At 40.5% G+C, this 20,198-nt stretch overlaps 1 protein-coding gene across 1 annotated transcript in view; it reads right to left on the bottom strand.

Annotated features, from left to right (window-relative positions):
* si:cabz01090165.1 (uncharacterized protein LOC100333421 homolog) overlaps window positions 1-20,198 on the bottom strand; it is a 380,989-nt gene that overhangs the window by 168,124 nt on the left and 192,667 nt on the right. The window contains exon 6 of the mRNA XM_031741783.2: window positions 9,588-9,776. The gene's annotated coding sequence lies outside the window, so the exon portion shown is untranslated. The remainder of the gene's footprint in view (window positions 1-9,587; window positions 9,777-20,198) is intronic.

Below are 20,198 nucleotides of genomic sequence, written 5' to 3'. Positions count from 1 at the left end.
AAACTAAAGTCTAAAATACTTAGTCATTTGTTTAATAGTAATTTAACATTATATAATTCACATATAAAACTATGAATTGTAATTTTACATGTTTTAATAGCATGTAGAATAGCATATGTAGGCAAGTATATTTGTCCTTTTTTATCAAGAAGCAAAGACGAAAAGGAAAAAAAAGAAAGAAAAAGGGCGGGGTTCGGTGGTTGAAACACCCGTCCCCACCAATGCCAAAACCAAATCTACGCCCTTGCTACATACAGATCTATGGAACTGGATTTCTTAAAAGTGTCTTCCGTCCATCCATCCAGCCAGATGTTGTTACACCAGATGTCTATTTTGAAATGTTGGACTAAAATAGTATCTAGTCTTAAATCACTCGATTGCCTGTGGGGGTCTGAAGGGCTAAAATAATAACAGCATCTGTAAGCACATTTTCATATTCACCTGATTTCCCCAAACAAAACTAAAACAGCTGCTGAATCAGCACAGCTATTGAATAATAACACCAATGAGCCTTGTGTCTTTAGAAATAAACTTCATCATCATAACATTGTTTGTGCAACATTTTGGGTTCGCAGTCTTGCTGCGCACGAGCATCAGGAATTCTTCAAAGTTCTCACATGGCTGTAAAAAGTAGACGCTCACTCAGCCTCCTGCACGCCTGCTCTTTGCTAACAACACCTCCGGAGAAGATGAAGGGTTGTGGGTGGGGGTGGGGTGATGTGTTGAGGAGAGGTGGAGCCCATTGGAGGCATTTTATTTGCTACTCTATCATCAAAAGTGGATGTGTGTTATTGCTGAAGAAGCACCATTATAATTGACAAACCGTAGCTTTATTTGACAGTCCAACTCGTAGCCAAAGTTTTTATGCACAGCCAGCAGGAAATGCACAGCCAAAGCCTTGAAGCTGCTGACATTAAATAATATGACAAGTCAGAAAAGAGCAGGGACTTTAATGTTAATTGTGCTCACATTTAGAAGTGCCGGCGTGTCGGATTAGTGATTCAAATATCAGAGGTGAAACAGAAGTAATGAGCACACATTTAAAAGGTGTTTTAAACTGTCCAGCTTTACAGAAGAGATAAATGTTGAGAGGTACATCTAAAAAAACACCTTTATGGATATTTTCCATTTTCATATGAACTGTTTGTTTTTGTAACTCATCCATCAGGATACTGGTTGTCAGGGGCGTGGCTTATTTGATTGATACAGGTAGCTTGAGCCAAAGGCTACCTGCTAGATCTCAGCTCCGTCTGAGTCGACTGCTGATGATCTTTTTAACCAAATTTAATGAAACCTGACAAATAATTTGTCTTGTCCTGTGGATAATTGTACAAACACAAATCTTATGCTTCATTTTTGGTGATTTTGCAGGATTTTATTAGAGTGTTACTGAGCACTTATTAGCAGGAATGTGTTTCTGAATGCAGCGTGCTAACCAACCTTTCTAATATTAGCTAATAAGCTCACTCTGACGCCACACACTAACAATGGCATCCAAAACGCTAACGCTCAGCCCTCAGATGTCAGAATCCAGAAAGTATAGCACTGTGATTTTTTTTTTTCTGCATTATTTCTCAATATACATAAAATTTCATTGAGAATAAAACCTCATTTCGCTCCCCTGTGCCCATCACTGTAGAGGCGTTGCTGCACCTCTTCCACCAAATGTCTATGAAAGAAACACAGCAGTCTACAGGGTGCACTGTAATAGGCCTGTCTGCTCCACTGCTTTGTCCAGATCAATAAAGTTATAAAGCGACACAGAGAGGGAGCCAGTAAGGCCAAGCAGCCTGTCGGCAGCCGGATGTGTCCTCGGTGCCTTGGCTGAGTCCACCGCTGCTGTCAGGACTGTAATATGTCTGTTGACCTTGAGTTTACAGCGAAGGGAAGAGGGAGCGCCACACACATTCTCCAAAAGTGTTTTCAAAGTTCAACAGCAGCAACAGTATGTTTACATTTATGGGTATATTTATGGCATTTGCCTGAAACTCTTCTCAAGAGAAAGCCACCGCCAAGCTCAGTATTCATGGAGTTTTGGCCAGACAGCTCCAGGGAGCAAACAGCCCTTTTCCCAGTCTTCTTTATATTTACAGCATCTGAATGGCTGAACTTTAGGTACCTTGGTGGGGCAGTGATGTACTAAAAGCTTCTATAAAATGAATTGTTTGCATCAATTTTATAGAAAAGCTGAAGAGACGGAGGCTAAAAAAGCTTATCTCTGCAAATAAATATTCTGCATTCAAAGGAAGCCGGGTGGGATTTTGGATAACCGGTTGTGCTTCAGTACTGAATTATGATCAAAACGTTTAAATATTAACAATTTTGCACGTTTGTAGCTCTCCACTCTTCTCTCTCTGACTTGATGAGCCACCACGAGGTTCACCTGCAGCAAAGAGGAAGACACGGTCCTCCCTCAACATCGAAGACTCATCCTGAGTTTGATAAGATGGCTTTTTTTAATATAACTGAGTCTGGAGTATAAAAGCTTCACTTCCTTAACAGGTAAAGGAGTGAAGATGTGAATACAATTATTGCATGGCCTCCACCTAATTTAAGGATATTCTGCCTGAAACCCATCGTGCTGCAGTTTGTGTCCATAACACGGTGGGCAGTACCAGCTTTTTATTAACTGAGAGATCATTACAGATCATTACTGTCGACGCGTTCTTGGTCAAGATGAACCCCACATTGCTCCAGACACATCCACTGGTGTATATGTATGAATGTGATAAGCAGCCTGCAGTGTGATAACGACAATGTATGGAAAGCGATGACGTTTGACCAGAACTGCATCCAACTCCACAGCCAAGAAGCTGAGATATCCCCAGATGAGTGAAAACAGTTTACCCAGTGAAGCAGTCTCATAATTATGAACCTGGAATCATTTTAAACAGCAGAAAGAAAGATGGAAAATGGTTAACTATGTTTCCTAAAACTAACGCAGAAGCCTCTGAACTTTTTCTTTCACAGAGAATACTGAGATTTATATCATGCATCATCATTAAGCCTAAGTATATTGGGATATGAATCTTGTATAACCAGACCTGCTCAGTAATTTCAGCTCTACAGAGACTGCAGCAGCCTCAAGTTTGAGTGTGACCACTTTATCATTGCAATTGTGGCCCTGCTAGTTACAGGCCCATTACAGCCAAACTCCCAAAGCTGCTCTTTCTGCTGCGAGGGCATTTCAAACTGCAACCTCTGTCTGAGAGCAGGTAGAATTGGTGGGTTTCCTAATGACTGTCCTGGTGTGGTGTGCAGACAACACCAACACATCATACAAGTGCTTAATTAATAGCAAACAGCATATCAGCAAGAAACGCTAGTTTGGGCAAACAAATCTCAACAACTTTACTTTTTCTCTGTTCCATTTAAATCGTCCATGATGGACTGAAACTGCCAGACAGTCGTATCTGCAGGATTTCCTCTAAAACCACAGTCCAGCCTGTTGGCCACCGAGCAGGTTCAAGAGTTTGGTCTTGGGCTCCTAAGCAATGGTAATGAGGGTGGGTGAGCGCCACAGGGGCCTGATTTTTCGCTTTTTACACTCATATTTATGCTACCACTCTACAGACTAGCAGAAACTAACAACCTCTAGTCTCAAACCCAATTCTCTGACCTTTGAGCCACCGTGACGCATCACAAAACAGCTTCACGCACTCAAAGAAATGTCAAGGCTCTGTTGTCATACTCATTGTATTTCTCTTTGTCAACACTTAGTCACATTATTTTCTGTGTACTGATATCACATAACACTGTGCAGCTTCATGCAGGGAGCATAACGTACAGTACAAGGACCACTTGGAGCAATGCACTTAAAAAATGATTTGTGTTAAAAGTTATTTCTCTGTCATTGTTTACGCCCCCATTAATGCATTTTTTAATATTAATATGTTATTAATATTAAAAACATGTAAGATTTATGAAGTTGTGCACAAATTATAAGGGCAATGTGTAAACCTTTGTGACATCGTGCAGGTGACACTGTTGACTACAAGTTGTGAACTACAGTGGCCTTTAAAACCATTAAACAGCACCTTTAAAGGCAGGAAGTTAAAACAAATGTTGTTATTGCCACTGTAGACTTTGTTTCATTCTCATTTACTCAGCTTGACCACTTTGTGCTCATTTTTTTCTTGAACTCTGTCGAACTGTTGGTTGGTTTAGGAGACCATGGCAAACCGTTGCAGACATTGCACGCCAACCCAGTATCACAGCAAAGCACGTAACAGACCTGCTGGTCCATCTTGTGGATGTCTCTCCTAGGCATGAAGAACCTTGCAGTACCAGCAGAGGGCGATAATTTATTTAAAGCCAACACAAAAACAGTAATGGGCTTTTAAAGAAACACTCCTACATACAGATCAGCAATCTTGCTTAACCTTACCTGGCATAAAGGGGCCTGGAAGGTACTTCATACCGTCCTTGGTCAGTAACGACTTGTTGGTTTTAATTCACTACAGCTCTCTGCTGCAACTTAAACGTTTCACACCTAGGGGAGGTAAAGCATGACACCCACATGATGGACCAGTGGGTCTATTACCTGCTTTGCTGTAATATTTGCACAGAGTGCTAAAATTTTGCACTGACAAAATGGCAACAAATTGTTGATGCAGTAGTTTCCTGTTCCGAGCCCAAACTGGGATACATCTGCCCATAAATGAAAATGAGTTAAATGCCACTGCCCCATTTCCACATGCTGGACCATTAAGACCACAACCTCAGGGATGTGTAACCAGCAACACGCATTCACAAACCTGTGTCTAGTCAGACAGCACGTGATGAGACTAGCATATGAAGCTAATGAGGGATTCTGCAGTCTCTAGCTCATTCCAGCACCGAGGGGAATTTGCATAGCGGTGGGAAATAACTATAGTAATGATTTAAGAAAAACTTTTGCTGTCACATTAATGCCAAACTGTTGCATTCACATGATAACTGAGAGCAAACTGCTCTGCAGGTATCAGCTCGAACACTGAAGCTTCACTGCTAATGATGAGTATTTATGAGGCCGTTATCTTGTCACACAGCAGAACTCAACAACACAAACAACTGAGAGGTGGAGAGGGAAGCCTCTTCAGTATGTAGGCCACGCTTTCATGACTAAACTTAAACTTCAAAACTTTTTTTTTCACGTTAATCAGACAGAGTTGAATATTCAGTGAAGAAAACCTTCAGATGTGTAAAATCTTGAGATGACGTCCCCAAAAACAACAGCAGCCACCGTCTCCTGTCGTAGCGCTGTTATTTTCCGACTCGTCTCCCAGCCTTCGCTCTCATTATTGGTGCTCTCATCCTGTGTCTGTACTTCTTATTATTCTGCTTGTGACCATTAGGCCTGCTCATCTCATTACTGTAATTCTGATTCAAGGTCCACACCTGCCATTACTGTGAGCACTCTGTCTCATTAGGAAACTCCTGTCACTGCAGCAGTGAATGCGGCAGCAGCAAATTAGTTGTGATAGAAAAGCCTTCAATGACACGCGGAGTGGCAGTGGGAAAAGATGCGACTCTGTGTGCGTGTTTGTGTGTGTTAATTAATCAAAGACAGACAAACTGCATCTGCACATTGTTGTGTAGCTTGCATTTTGTGAGAACAGAAGAAGTGAAGTGTGCAGGTGAATGCAGGTTTGCTGTACTCAGGGGCCCATTTCAGCGTGTGTTATGAGATCTATAGCTACCTAATGGACCTATTTGCTTGTCCAAGTTGCTTCAAACGATTCAGCCGGAGCAAGAAACTAATGTGGCTATTAAGGCTGCATTACCCTAAGTCAGTGTTTCTCTGCACCGCGCTCTCACACAAACACACACACACTTTAATTGCGAACTCTTTGTAATGTTTTCTTCTATTACCAGTTAGTGTAATTCCCTTCAGTGCGGTCACCCTCGGGCTGCTGAACCCATTGCAACCTGCCACAGATTGATGAGCGTTAACCTTTAAAAATGACTCTTAAATCTTGTTTTCTGCTTTTAAAAAAGAACAAAATAAATGCTGCATTATTTTTTGAAGTCTTTTAAACCGTTTTAAATGCATCTTGCAGGAAAGCAGGACTGTCAGCCGGTGCATAAAACTCGTTTATCTACCTCTTTTTTTAGCCCAGTGGAGTAAGCTGTTTGATGTCATGTTTGATGTCAAGGTAACATACAGCGGGTTTGTGTCTGCACCGTTTCATTGATTTTCACCTTCTCTAGTGGGTAGAAACTTCAGCTGAAAATGAAACAGCGAGAAGGGCGACGGTAACTCAACTTTTCATCCTGTTAATATTGCACGACTTTGCAACTCCTGTTATCGTTTCATTTCATAGTTAAAATGAATCCCTGTCGGAATAACACAAACATAACTGCACACAATAAATGAACAAATTACTTCTGCAGCACTGAAATCAGTAACAACACTCTGCAAACGCTGAGCTCGACTCCATTATTTTTAGAATACAAAAAAGTGAAATATGCAAATGTAGCAGTGGATAGAAGACGCTCTACTACAGCAGTCTCAGAGTTAAACTCTCCAGCAAGCCATAACTTTATTCTTTATTATTCTCTGTGGGCTATTCTTTCTTCCACAAGCAGATCTGAGTTATTAGTACAGTTCCAGCTTAAATGCCAGTATCGTAGTTTCTTATTCCTAACACAGAACATATGTCCACAAACACTAGACTCTCAGGCACGATCACATATTTCCAACAGATTTTCTGCAACATCCAAAAGAAGCAAACTGCTCAGTAACTCGGTAGGAGGTGTGATCGTGAAGCCCATCAAGTTCTGAGTTCTTTAAAAATCGAATGTTTTACATGGTTTAAATGCAGCCAGTCTCCATTTCATTGCCATCATCTTGTGCACCTTTTGCTTCCAGTACAGCTACTACAGTACGGAGCACTGAGGTTCTCACTCCAGTGTTTTATGTTGCTAACGTGCAGAGAGCGTTAACATCAGCTTCTGTTTCCTGAAGAGGACTCGGACTCTGTGAAACACATCAAACTCTGCTCACATGGTTGGATTTTAATGAATTCACAAAGCTCGTCATTATTATTATTATTGCTCTGCAGGCGATAGTCAGAGACACTCACACTTCCTGGTCCGCTGTGTCACTGCACCTGGTTTCAGAACTTTTTGGATTCACAGTAATGTTAATCTGTGATGTAAGAAGAAATGTGGAGGGGCTGCACTGTTTGTGAATGTAAATATGAATAAGAATAACTTCATTGATCCCAGGGGGAAATTCACGTCTGACTTAGCTCACCTGCTATTTGAATGAGAATTGAAAAACCTGATGGCTTCGGGTGCAAATGATTTTCTGTATCTCTGCGTGTTACAATGCAGAGGTAGTTTTTTTTGTTTTTTTGTTCCGTAAGGATGTTATAAAGTGGGTGACCAAAGATGTTCAGGATGGCTCCTGTGCATCTTTCAGCCACCTCCACCAGCGTGTCCAGTCTGGCTCCAGTTACAGAGCCAGCTTTCCTCACTAGTTTGTTCAGTCTCCTTGCATCCTTGTTTCTGATTCTTCCTTTGTCTTCCTTCTTCCTTGTTTTCTTAACAAAAAGAGGCAACATACAGGATCCAATTTAAACTCTTACTTTTTGTTTTTAAGGCACTTAATGGCCGAGCCCCTTCCTACCTGCATGAGCTCCTGTTTATTTTTGCTCCAGAGCAAACCATGAGGTCCAGTTCAAAACTAATGTTATCCATTCCACGGACTAAACTTAAGGCTCGTGGCGACAGAGCCTTCTCTGTGGCAGGTCCCAGACTCTGCAGTAGTCTTCCCCGAAATATTAGATCTGCACAAACATTTTAAATCGTTACTGAAGACACATTTTTATGGTCTGGCCTTTAACACACTTTGACCTAAACATTTTGGTTTTAACAGCCTTAGTTGTTGTTTTAGCTTTTTGTATTGACTTATTTGTTTATTTTTTTCGATATTTTACTGCATCATAGTTTTACATTTTATTTGCTTTAGTGGCATTTTACATTGTTAAGCACTTTGTGCAGCACAGACTGTTTGGAAATGTGCTATATAAATAAACTGGACCTTGACCTTGACCCAACTGTGCCCCTTTTAGCATAGCTTGGCTGTATTTAGGACCAGTCTAGTTTGCTATCTTGGTGTAAACCTAGATATTCATATTTTGCTACTACCTCTTTGTCCATCCCCCAAACTTTCACAGGATGGAGGGGAGGCCTGAATCATTGCAAATCTACTATCATTTCCTTCGTCTCAGAGGTGTTCAATATGAGGTCGTTTTGTGATCCCTATATTCAGATTCCTGATACACACCACAGTGGCGGTGTTATCCGAGTATTCTTGGATGTTACAGTACTCAGAGTTGTAGTCTGCTGTATACAATGTGAAAAGGTCTCCTGTGGAGCCCCAGTGCTGCTCATTAATGCCCCAGAAACTCAGCTGCCCAACCTGACAAACTGTGGCCTTTCTGCCAGCTAGTCTGTGATCCAGGAAACAAAAGAGGGATCTACGTCGATCTCTGTGAGCTTGTCTTCGTCCAAGTTTGACTGGATGGTATTGAAAGCGCTGAAAAATCAAAGAATATAACTTTCACATAGGTGCCAGATTCCTCCACATGAGCTAGGGCTCGGTGAAGCATGTAGAGGACAGTATGGATGCAAACTGCAGGGGTTCAAGTTTGTCTATGACCTCCAGTCAGTCGGCGTGGAAACAGCTATTCCAAGGTTTTATGGGATGTAGGGCCAGTGGTCTGTAGCCATTTAGTTTAGCAGTATAATTGCAGAATGTGGATTGCATCCATAATTGTCAATGGACTTCCTTGAGTGGATTCCTCCACCAAAAGATGTAGCCCAATGCCCGTGGTCATGGAGAAAAGCTATGGATAGTAACCTGGAGCGCTGTTTGTTAAACAGGCACCGGAACACTGTGTAAAAAATGTTTCACAAATGTAAATTTGTGTACATTTAATTACATTTGACTTCCAACAAGCAACCTTAAAATAGCAGACGAGACGGAAGCAGCTTTCACAACTGGAGAAGGAGATGACCGTAAATGGAGGCTGACGTCTGCTATGGAATGAGTCACAGAACTTTATGATAACAGCAAATCCAAGGCAATCGCTGATGGGCACAAAGAATACAAGAGTATCATCATCCTTAGAAAATCCTACAAATTCTGAGAATGCATGAATTTATTCAGGAGAATACCGAGATTCTGACCTGTGACTGAACTAAACACAAAGCTGTCCTTCTTTTTAATCACAAAGCAAGCTGCATGAGAAGAAAAAAGTTGGAATACTTACATTTTTACAGATAATGTAAAATCTGCAGCCTGCCTCTCCTCCAGAAATGTCTCACTGTCCTGAATTTTAAATGTCCACCCTCATTCAAAACCATGTAGGTCGTGTTTTCGTACCATTTCATTCCATGTCATCAGGAAAACAAGGATATTGTATATATAACTGAGTGTTTCTCCTGAAGGTGTGTGCTGATGCAGAGTAGCTGTCAGTTTCATATGGCTGGATTACTTTAAGACAATAGAGTTAAATGTAACTATGTAAACTAAATTAAAGGCAACCACAGCCAGTGCTGGCAGTGTCACACTGAGCAGCAGCTTAACTCTTTACCAGGGAGGGGGGCCGTCCTCTTCTTACAGGGTATATCGCAGCGATGGTGCTCATCCGGGTTCACGGGCTCATCCGTGTGGTGCACACGCCCTCGTAAATCGGACTGGAGGACCCAGCAGGTGCTCTTTAAAAGTCCAGTAAGTCTACCATTGGCTCAGTAACCTGCTCGTCAAAGTCTGCCAAGTTTGCCTGCACAGAAAGATCAGAAGGAAAGAAGAAGTTAAAAGAGAAGGCGATTGGACAGATGGAGGGTGGAACAGGAGGTGGCTGGTGCCATTGAGCTCATTTTCATTGCCTATTGACCGCTTATTAATCAGTCAGTGCTCAATTGCAAACATTTCACTTCAGCTACAAACAAGTCATGTTTTGGAAAGATGTCTTTCATCATCTAACTTCTAAAAGTAATGAAACCCAGTGTCAGCATCACGCTAAGGTGGTCTGCCAAAGCCTTAGCCAATGGCAGGGTCAGACTCACTGCCTACAAGAAAGAGTTAGGTCTGAAGGTTAATAGCATTACCAAATCTGGCCCTAGCATTGACTCTGCTTATTATTTATACTTTCATTTAGTGTTCAACGTTTGTTTGTATTCAAAACTGCTTAAAATTGAACCTTGTGCCGGCTGAGAATCCTCAAAACTGCTGTGGCATATTTCATTTTCTACTGTATTTTCCTCACTGTTATAAATATGGATTTTAAACATCTGGGCACGTCCCCACCACCTGATGTACCTAACATGTCTGATCGTTAGGGCTGCACTCTCAGGTTCAGTTGGTTGACGGTTTAGCCGTTATCCTCTGATTCAACCAAGAAGTTACTGGTCTCACAATTGTGCTGATTGTTTAAGGAGAAAACTGTTATCAGTTATCAGTACTCTTTCAGGTTCGCTTTGAATTATTTGACAGCAGGAGGGACAGACTGCCTGCGTGCACATTTCCAGAACCATGGACTCAATCAGCCCTAATGGCGATGGCACAATTATGTTTGGATTTTCTGAACTTGTAATTAAATTTGGCTCCAAACCAATTAGCACCACATCAAACGAGTCATGGGCGTGGATACATTCTGTAAAAACTGAGTTGCATGCAGTTCATATGGCATATCAGCTAAAAATGGTGACTCGTGTCCGCATTATTATGTTCCATTAAAGGGTTTGAGCGTGGACACATCCCAGTTTTTATGTTTTTATATATTTGCTCCAGTAATAGCTTTATAAAGGCAGGATTATCCAACCACAGCTTAACTGGTCAACATCTGCAGATGGGAACTCTCCATTCTCATATAAACATATCAAAGATTTTCATTGGTTTAAACACTTTATGCAAATATTTTTTTTTCTTTCCATAAAAGATTAACCACGGGTTCAGCAACAATAGGCATCATCAACTTTGTGAATCCACTTATCTGGACCATCACATCAATGTTTACATTTGAGAAGGTGATCAGTACCCTTGGACCTTTACTTTTAAGTTCCTTTGTGCTATACATGTAATCATTGTAATGTGTCCCGAGAGTTACATGTTATTATTCTGAGACACTTTAAAGACACAATTACCAGCCGATGGCTGTTGCCTGAGATATTTTCTCCAAACCACACCAATGAGAACATAAAAAAATGAAGCAAAGAAGAAAAAAAAGGTTCTTTGCTTCACACATTTACTTTCATTGTTGTTTATGCAATCAGCAACACAGAAGGAAGTCATCTTTTACCAATCAGTGGTCTGATTAAACTTTAAATCCGGAAACAATCAAGATTTTCTAAGAGGAATATTATGTTTTTGAGGAAAAATGATGATACTGAGTTTGGCTCTGTTTTCTATCACAGGGTTTGACTTAAATGAAAACAAAGGCATGCGTCTGATGACATAGGTGCTATGTTTTATACAGTAAGCATAGTGTGGCTACTGTGGCTGCCTCAAGCAAGTTTTAAAATCATCAACATTTCTTCTGAGGCTTCAGGATTTGTCACTGTCTTAATGTGATCAGGGCCATGCCAGTGAAACAGATGCTCCTACTTTAAACAGAGATTTTGTGTCGCTGTCATGTTTTGTTGTATTTTGCTTGAAAACACCACCAGAAGGCAGCATGCACCGCTAAACAATATGCTGAGCTCAGTGAGCTGTGAAAGACAATGACTGCATATAGTAAAGACAACATAAAATTTGTACATAAAAGTACGTAAAATGTTTCCACACCACTTTGACTCTGAGTTTTGGAAGAATTGTGCAAAGATTTTGACAGGTTACTGCACATTTAACCCAACAAAATATACATTTAAAAACTGCTCAGAACACAAATAGTATCACCAAAACATATAAAACGCAATAGTTTGTTGGATGTAGCTATGAGGCCATGTGTGATTGAAAAATAGGAGGATCTTATCATGCATGCTAGTTTTCATTCACATGACTGACTATCCTGGCAGGCAAAACATTATTAGATCGTGCCAGCCAATAGTGGACAGTTGGTAGTACTGCAGGACAAAAGTTTCTTTGATTGCTCCAAATCTTTGGAGGAAAATATGGATCACAGATTCTGGGGACTCCATATTTTTCCATGGCAGCCTAACTTAAATCCCTGAAAGCAGCAGCTATCGAGCATTTTGATCATGTTAAACTGAAACTGGAGGGAAAAGGACCGCAGTACTGTTTTTGCCCACCAGGCGGGTGTGGCCCAGTAGCTGTGACGACGATCCTACTATGGATAGTAGGATCTACGGTTTTTGGGTGTCTTATTAGAAAGTAAAAAGTAGGCTATTGCACACTTTCGCCTGTCTTAGCTGTGTGCGACTACATCTCTTTAACCAAGTACAACCACCGTGACAACAAGCAGCAAACTTAATTTAGTCTGGCAACATAACTGATTCAGCCTATGGTAGCACATTATTGAGGATGTCTGTGTGATGTGGCATCCTTCCTAGATGTATCTGGTTGTACCTCTAGTTCCCTGTTGATAATTCAATATATAAGTAAAAAATGACCATACCTGTTTAAGACTATTACCTCTGACGGTAAAACACAGAGGCCCAAAGAAAGCCAAGCAGGAAAATTCTTCAATTCAGTGTAATTTTATTTATAAAATGCCAAATCACAGCAACAGCCACTTAACATTGTAAGGTAAATCTGTCTCACCTTTTCTCACCTCTCCATTGTAGTTCTATATATTTATTCCCCTTATTGATACCTGATTAATTTTACGTGTGGATGAAGTGGGCCTCCACAGGTTTTCAGCATTGACACACTGACCAAACAAACCTTTGGGTTTGAACACAGTATACTGTAGCAAAGAGGAACACTTAGAAATCAAAAGACCAAAAACAAACTGTCAGAAAGAAGCTGGGATTGACAATAAATGATTTATATAAGCCTGGAAGCATACAATTCCAGTGGATTGGGCAGATTTGCAGATGGTTCTCAGCTGGAAGCATTTTTTGATTCCCAACCCTAGTGTGTAGCCTGCTCACTAAGTACAGCTCTGTTTCTTTCAGAAAGTTCGTGCATTTCATTTGGCCCACTTATGTTTCCACAAAGATCCACTGAGACTGAAGTGGAAAAGACTAAATAAGTGACTGCAGGAAAAGGTCTAGGTTTCTAAGCACATTTTCTGGTTGGGAACTGTCAGCGCTTCTGTAGAAATAATGCTGGCAGCCATCTTCCTGCTGCCCCGACTCAAATCACCCCACTTTGGCAGCTACTCTTCTTTGTCCACTGTCCTCCTTTTCCCCACCCTGAGGACTTTGTAGTCATTAAAGGAAAATACCGTCTAACACTCAAAGCCAAAGCAGGGATTGTTTTTTTTTACTAAATTTCAGCATTTGCATAATTGTTAGGTGTTTTTGACTTTTCAGAAATATTCTAGAAGTAGAAAACAGGATGCTACATGCTGTTATTTTCTACAGATACAAAAAGTTATTGGCTTCATCTCCTTGTAGGGTGTTTAACGTACAATATAAAACACTTTGAGGTGACTTTTGACATGATTTGGATCTATTTAAATAATAATATAATTCATCTTTGTTACACAACAAGTCAAGGTGATAGGTAGGGATGAACTTACCTAAAACAACAACAACAAAAAGAAAACTGTACACTGCAGGAGAAAAGAAAATGCAGTGGCATCAGTTACCTGATTGTGAGAAATGAAAGGAAATATCTCATGTTTGGAACATCAACATTGAAAATACATAATGCCAAAATGTATATGACTCAACTTGATTTATAACATCTTTGGATATAAAAAAAATCGAGATGTGGCTAAAACAAGACCCAGCCTTAGGCCTCATCCTAGATGGACTGCCAGCCACTGTGTGGATATTTAAAGGTTAAACTGAAAGAAGATGAAGGTTCAGTAAATGTAGGAAGACAAGAATAGTAAATTTAGATTAGATTTAGCGCAACGCCACAGTCATAAAGATGCGCTGCTGAGGACAGAACGCCATGCAGGTGGTTGAAAAACCACGCACATCTAGGGCAGGGCGATATGGCCAAAAAATATATGTATTTTTCGGACCAGACGATATATATTTGAAAATTTGGGATAACAATATAACTGACGATATAATTTCTACAAGACAAAATACAACTCCACAACTTTACTAGCGCAAACCCCCCCCCATCCATTTATTTTACTTAAACAAGCAGCTGTTTTTTTATGTGCATTAAAGCTATATAAACATTTAACAGTGCAAATGCAAATTCCTTGCTGAAAGTTTAACCAAAAGGCATTTCTCCACTTCTGTACCATTGATTCATTAATGCTGTATTCATCATTATTCCCATGTTGTTGCTATATTAATGACTTGTGGATCCAGTAGAAATGGGCTGACATATCCTGAGCATAACCATGTATAATATCCACTGAAGTTAAAAAAGAGGTGCTTTGCAACATGAAACTGCAGAGTGCCAAATAAAAAAGTCAAATATGTATTTTTCGGACCATAAGGTGCACGGGGATTATAAGACACATTAAGCGAAACCAAGATTTACTCCCAGATTTACGAGCACCTTAGTCCCACAAATACGGTCGGCTTGCATGTTCTACAAAAAAAATGTGCTTTGTTGTGTATCTGACGGACAAACACCAAACCAGTTAAGTTGCACCATTTTTACAAACCAATTCTGGTTCATCCGTTTCACTCAACAATCTGCTTTCCCCATTCTCATTCTCCGTTTCCGCTGTGCTTTTTCGGCACTGCGCATGCGCGTTTTACCCATATTGTATCGCGACATTTCATTTTCTTATCGTTGCCTAGCATTGTACCGGTATTACTGTGAACGGTATAATATGGCCCAGCCCTACGCACATATTCATAAACTAAGACACAGCGACAAGGCAGCACAAAAAGTTTAAGTCCAAGAAAGCCTGCCTTCAACTGTGGATACTTCCTGGGGATGGGGTATATCTTATCCACTGGCATTCATCACTGATGCTCTCTGCTCTTTATTTCATCAATCTGAATCTAAATTTGAACCAAACAATACATGCCTGTGGAAAGCACTGCTTAGTTCTGGTAAGTGTTCTGAAGGCAGGCATTTTCCAATATTTGTGATAGGAGCTGTCTTGTATGAACAACTGGTCTATTCTGCCCTGAAGTCTGAAGTGCACGAGTTGTTGTGCACAGTGTTTGGCTCAGCCAGCCGTTTTCCCAGCGACAATGAAAAGAAATTGCTTTCTGCTGGTGTTCACTTTCATTTCCCTGTCAGGCCAGTGGAGCTCTGATCACAAAGCTCACTTCTAGTTGCTGTGAGTTTATACTAATTTACTGTTGAACGTGCTATGAATGACAGAATTCTTCACAACAAAATAACTTAAAGTGATCAGAGAGATACAAACATGTCTATTGATTGTCATATCTCTGACCATCTTGAACAGTACTGATCCAACCTTGGATCTTAAAATAGTGCAGAAACCTTAATCCAGGACGAAATAATCATTTTCTTGCTTTCAACAGTGTAACTTACTTTTCAGCATATGGCATTCCTAAAAACCAATTCCCAATTTTCTTTAATGTAAATTCAGATCTGTTAAACCTGATGACTCATCCCACTCTAAACAGCTTCTCTCTTATGAGCCTCATCACCCTTTTTTTTCCTGAAATGGCTCCGAATATCTTTGAGGTCAAACTTACAACAAACTGACTTGGCAACTCCAAGCTGTCTGAATACCTGTCATCGTGTTCCTGAAGGAGACAACCTCCTTTTGAAGCTGATAGCATCTGAATGGCCAAAGAGAAAGAAGCTTTTACTTCACCTCACACACCTCGCTTTATCCTGACAACCTTAACGCTCTCTGCCATCTCGAAAATAAACAAACTCCCCGCTCTACCTGATGGCTCCATCTGTTTCTCCAACCTGGCAACTTCACACTACATTAATAAAACCCCTCCTCTGCCACCATGCATCAAAAAGAGTCCTTGCAGCACTATCATCAATACCCAAAGTGTATAGGATCATACTGCTTCAAACAGGCACTCAATCTGGTAACAAAAGTCTCTCTCGGTCTACAGTCTCAAGCCAAATAATGATTCAAACCCTCTAATACTGCTCAAAATATTGTTTAGGGTCATAAGCTACAGAAATCAGACCTGGCAAATCTACTACTGTTTTACAAGCAAAATTAAAAAACCTCTGAGGTTTTCATTAAAACAGAAACACAGACATCAACCTCTTTGCTTCCTTTGTGTGGAATCAGCCAAATGGCCTGTGGTGGTAGGGCACAACTGTCACACAAAAGAAGCATGAAAACAGTATTTAAAGCCATTTGACAATACAAAGGGTCCTCACTAGATCCCAATCAGCCGGACATGCCAGTAACATTTTTAGTGAACACTCCAACACAAACAGGCCTGATTTAACTTTGGCTCATCTCCAACATTCGTCTTTCTCTTACTGATTGAAGAGAAACATTAAATTTGATTAAAATTGATTGAATCAGATCTCATCATTCCACAGCTAAGATGCATTATAAAATAACCACGCACTACAAAGTCGTAGAAAAGTCGATCAAAATAAATGTTGCTAAACATGAAATCACTGCACAGTTGCAGCTATGTTCCAAGTTTATCATCCAGCCCTGTCGTGGTTGCCACTGCTCTGACACGCTGATGACCTGCTTCGTGTCAGAGTGACAAAACATGTCCTCAGCTTGAACTTTCTCCCTGTCACTGAATCATCAAATGCCTCCCTGAGCCAAATAACCCTCCTGCCTGTCTGATACCACCTCCAATTCTCCACGTCTCACTTTGAGCTTAAAAAACCTTCCATCAATCTAACCTGGCAACTTCTCATTGCATCAGTGAAACTGGTGAAAGCAGTACCCGAGGTTATCCCCCCTTTAGTCCGAAATTATCATGTTTTCCATGTCAGTGACCTCACTCAAATATGGCCTCTTTAATATTGTAGTTTCTCCCCGTTTCGTGGAAAAACCTCTAAGTCTCACCAGTGGTTAGGAAACAAAAAGTGTAATAGATGTTAAAACACTGAAAATGAGGTTTTCTGTTCATTTCCTGCTCTGTCTATATGTATTTGGACTCTACTAGAGGAACTTTCCCTTATCTTATTTTACCTCAACCCTTATCTGACATATCACAGAGACATTACATGCACTGACCTCATTATTTGAATCTTTGAATTTGTTTAGTATAACTCCAACTCCAAAAAAGTTGAATGCAATGAAACATTTTATTAAACTGAATAAATATCCTATTTTAAGAAAGAAAAAGTAATAATTTGGAATTTGATGGTTTTCCACTTTTCCAATGAGCTTTAGTCCAGAGACGATGGCAGCGTTTCTGGATCCTGTTCTCCTTTGCATTACAGACCTTTGAACTGCATTTAAGTTCACTGACAGTGATTTCCACTGATTTCCATCACAGTAATGAAGCACTGTCTGAGGGTTTGGCATTCAGTTATTCATTCTGGCCTTCAAGGCTTTTCCACGTTCTTGGAAACTTTTGATAATTCTTTGTTTTTGCAGATTGGTGATACTCTGTAAACCTTTACATCTGAGGAACTCTTTTTTTACCCACTCATATTATTGGGATGTTCCTATTTAATCTAATTAATTGCAAAATGTTCTTTCAGCTGTTTCTTTTCAGCACCTCTAACTTCTCTTGCCTTATATTCGAGGCGTGTTTGTGCCATCAACTTTCATTAGTTTAAACATTTCACGTTTTCTATGTTTTATTCATGAGCTCTGGAAACAATGGCAGAGCACAAATAAAAACAGAGCACTGTTTTTCTTATTAAATTTGATAAATATTTTCTATAAAGAAGCTTTTTGAATCATGATTGTATGAACACCCATTAATGTTGGAGCATACTGAGGATAAGAAACAAGCAGACTAGGTTCACTTGAAGACGTTAATGTGAAATTGAGAGTCCAAAGATGATAACAGATGAGTGGATATGTAGATCCACTGATTCAAAGACTGGATATATCATTAGTGGTGAACGGGCTAAAACTGGCTCCACTGCTTGCTTAGAACATGCTCTGGCCTCGTTTCGCTGTGTATAAAATTATCAAGCTAAAGCAAACTGGCAGCACAGTCCTTACTACTTTCTGTGAATGTAATGACAGACTTAGCAATCAATTTCAAGTACTCAAGTGTCAAGTGCACCATACATTAGTAAAGCTGAATTAATGATCAACTCCACAATCATACATGCCGAAGACAAATCTCTTTCTAATACCTGACAGGGCTCTACCTCTCTTCTTTATTCTTTTGAGCTGTTTCACCTCAGCTAAGAAAATCATCAATAATGTTACAAATCCATGTCAACAGTGCCCTGGTTTTCCTCCCTGATGTGGCCCTTGTTAGCCGATAAGACACAGAGCAGGTCGTGCAAAGCCTGAAAGGGCTTATGTTTTAAAAAATACACTGAAGGCATGGCTCTCCTGGGTATGTTGTACAATACGCAAAAAACTGGAGGCCATCATAATAAACCTCTATGAGCACAAGTGAGGTCATGTGACCAGGACTGCGTGGAACGTGACTGTCTGTGAGGGGCAAACTGATGATTATACTTATGCAGGTTTCTGGCCTTGCAGCTCCTATCTGCAGACATCACCATGTGTAACGTTTCATTTTTAATATATAATACTTAATATCCAATATATTCTATTATACAACAAACAAAACAAGATTAAAATATGAGTAAAACACTGTAAAGTCATTTGCAGGTAAAGAGACTCACTGGAGAAGCAGTCGATGACACCGCCGAGTTATTTATGTGTCACAAAGTAATTGGAAAAATAAAGCATTTTTAGAAATGTAGAAATGCCATTATTTAAAAACAACACTGAAGAAAGTGTACACACCTCCTTTTATCTGTGTGCATGTTAACTCACAGACATGTACACACCTTTAACCCAAAGAGATTAAAAACCAGTGGGGAGCAGGTAGGGACCCTGTGTGTTTTTATTCAGACTGTTATCTGGCTACAGATCACACAACTCGAGCAATTATTCAACACCAAGATTCCCAAAGTGTGCAAAGTGGGCCCAATGCCAAAAGTAACATTTTAACAGCTGTGCACACATAGCTGTTATAGACTGATGATAATCCATAATGAGACCAGGGGAGTCATTTTCTTCAGGTCATCTGTCTTGTCATCAAATGAAACTGACATTGCGATGAAGACACCCCAGTCTAGGCCTCTGCAAAGCCCCCTCACTTACCTTTGCTAGTATGAAACTCAAATATTTTCAGTGCATCCTTGCAAACTCTCAATCCTGTCAGGGCACAGTGTGCTTCAAACAAGCTACGCAACTAGTCGATATCTCCAAAATTACCCTGTCCACTTCACTGCCTTAACAAAATGAGACCAACACGGCAACTGTCCCTGTTCTCCATTAACCTTTGTACCCGTTAACCATCCTGGCAACAGCTGCCTCCACATGTCTCCCCACTTCCACCAGCTTAAAACACACACCGACCTGGCAACTTCTGCCCCACATCAAAGTGAGCCACTTCACTTCTGAAGAGCCTGACATGGCAGTGGGATTCTTTCCACTGTGCTCCCTCCAAATCCACTCACCTCCTCCTCTTAAAAATCACTCCAACATGGCAACTGTGTGCCGCTTGTAAACCTCTCTGCAACCTGGCAACTCCAGCAGGTGCAGCGCTCTGTGGCGAGATAAGCCGAGAAGGACAAACTCTCCTCATCCTCCCTACCTCCTCCCTGCTCGTCCTCCTCTCCTCTGTATCACCGCAGCTTTGTTCAGCCTGCATATCAGCCTCTTTAGCTACACAGTGAATATTCACGTGTACGCAGTGACTCTTGCAAACATGTACACAATGTGGAGCAGCTGTGTTTTACACTATGTGTGTGTAACTGAAGGTCAACAAGTCATTTTGATGGAGGCAGAAAAGAAGGGGCGTGGTCATCTGAACCATGTGTTAAATAATATGATATTATGAGACTGTCCCTGGGGTACATTTCAACATTGTCGTCAAGCACAAAGTCCACAGACTGCAGCCACAGGCATAAAGTAATAATCATAAAGTATACCTTAAATATACCAATCTGATTGGTTAAACTTGGCAGGATGTATTCGTAAAATAACAGCTGACATGAAGTCTTAGTCTACCTACAGCACTACAGCAGGCTTCTC

This window comes from Oreochromis aureus, linkage group 14, assembly GCF_013358895.1.
Source record: "Oreochromis aureus strain Israel breed Guangdong linkage group 14, ZZ_aureus, whole genome shotgun sequence".
Taxonomy (NCBI): domain Eukaryota; kingdom Metazoa; phylum Chordata; class Actinopteri; order Cichliformes; family Cichlidae; genus Oreochromis; species Oreochromis aureus.
Note: the sequence above shows the minus strand (reverse complement) of the source record. Positions and strands in the feature narration are given on the sequence as shown.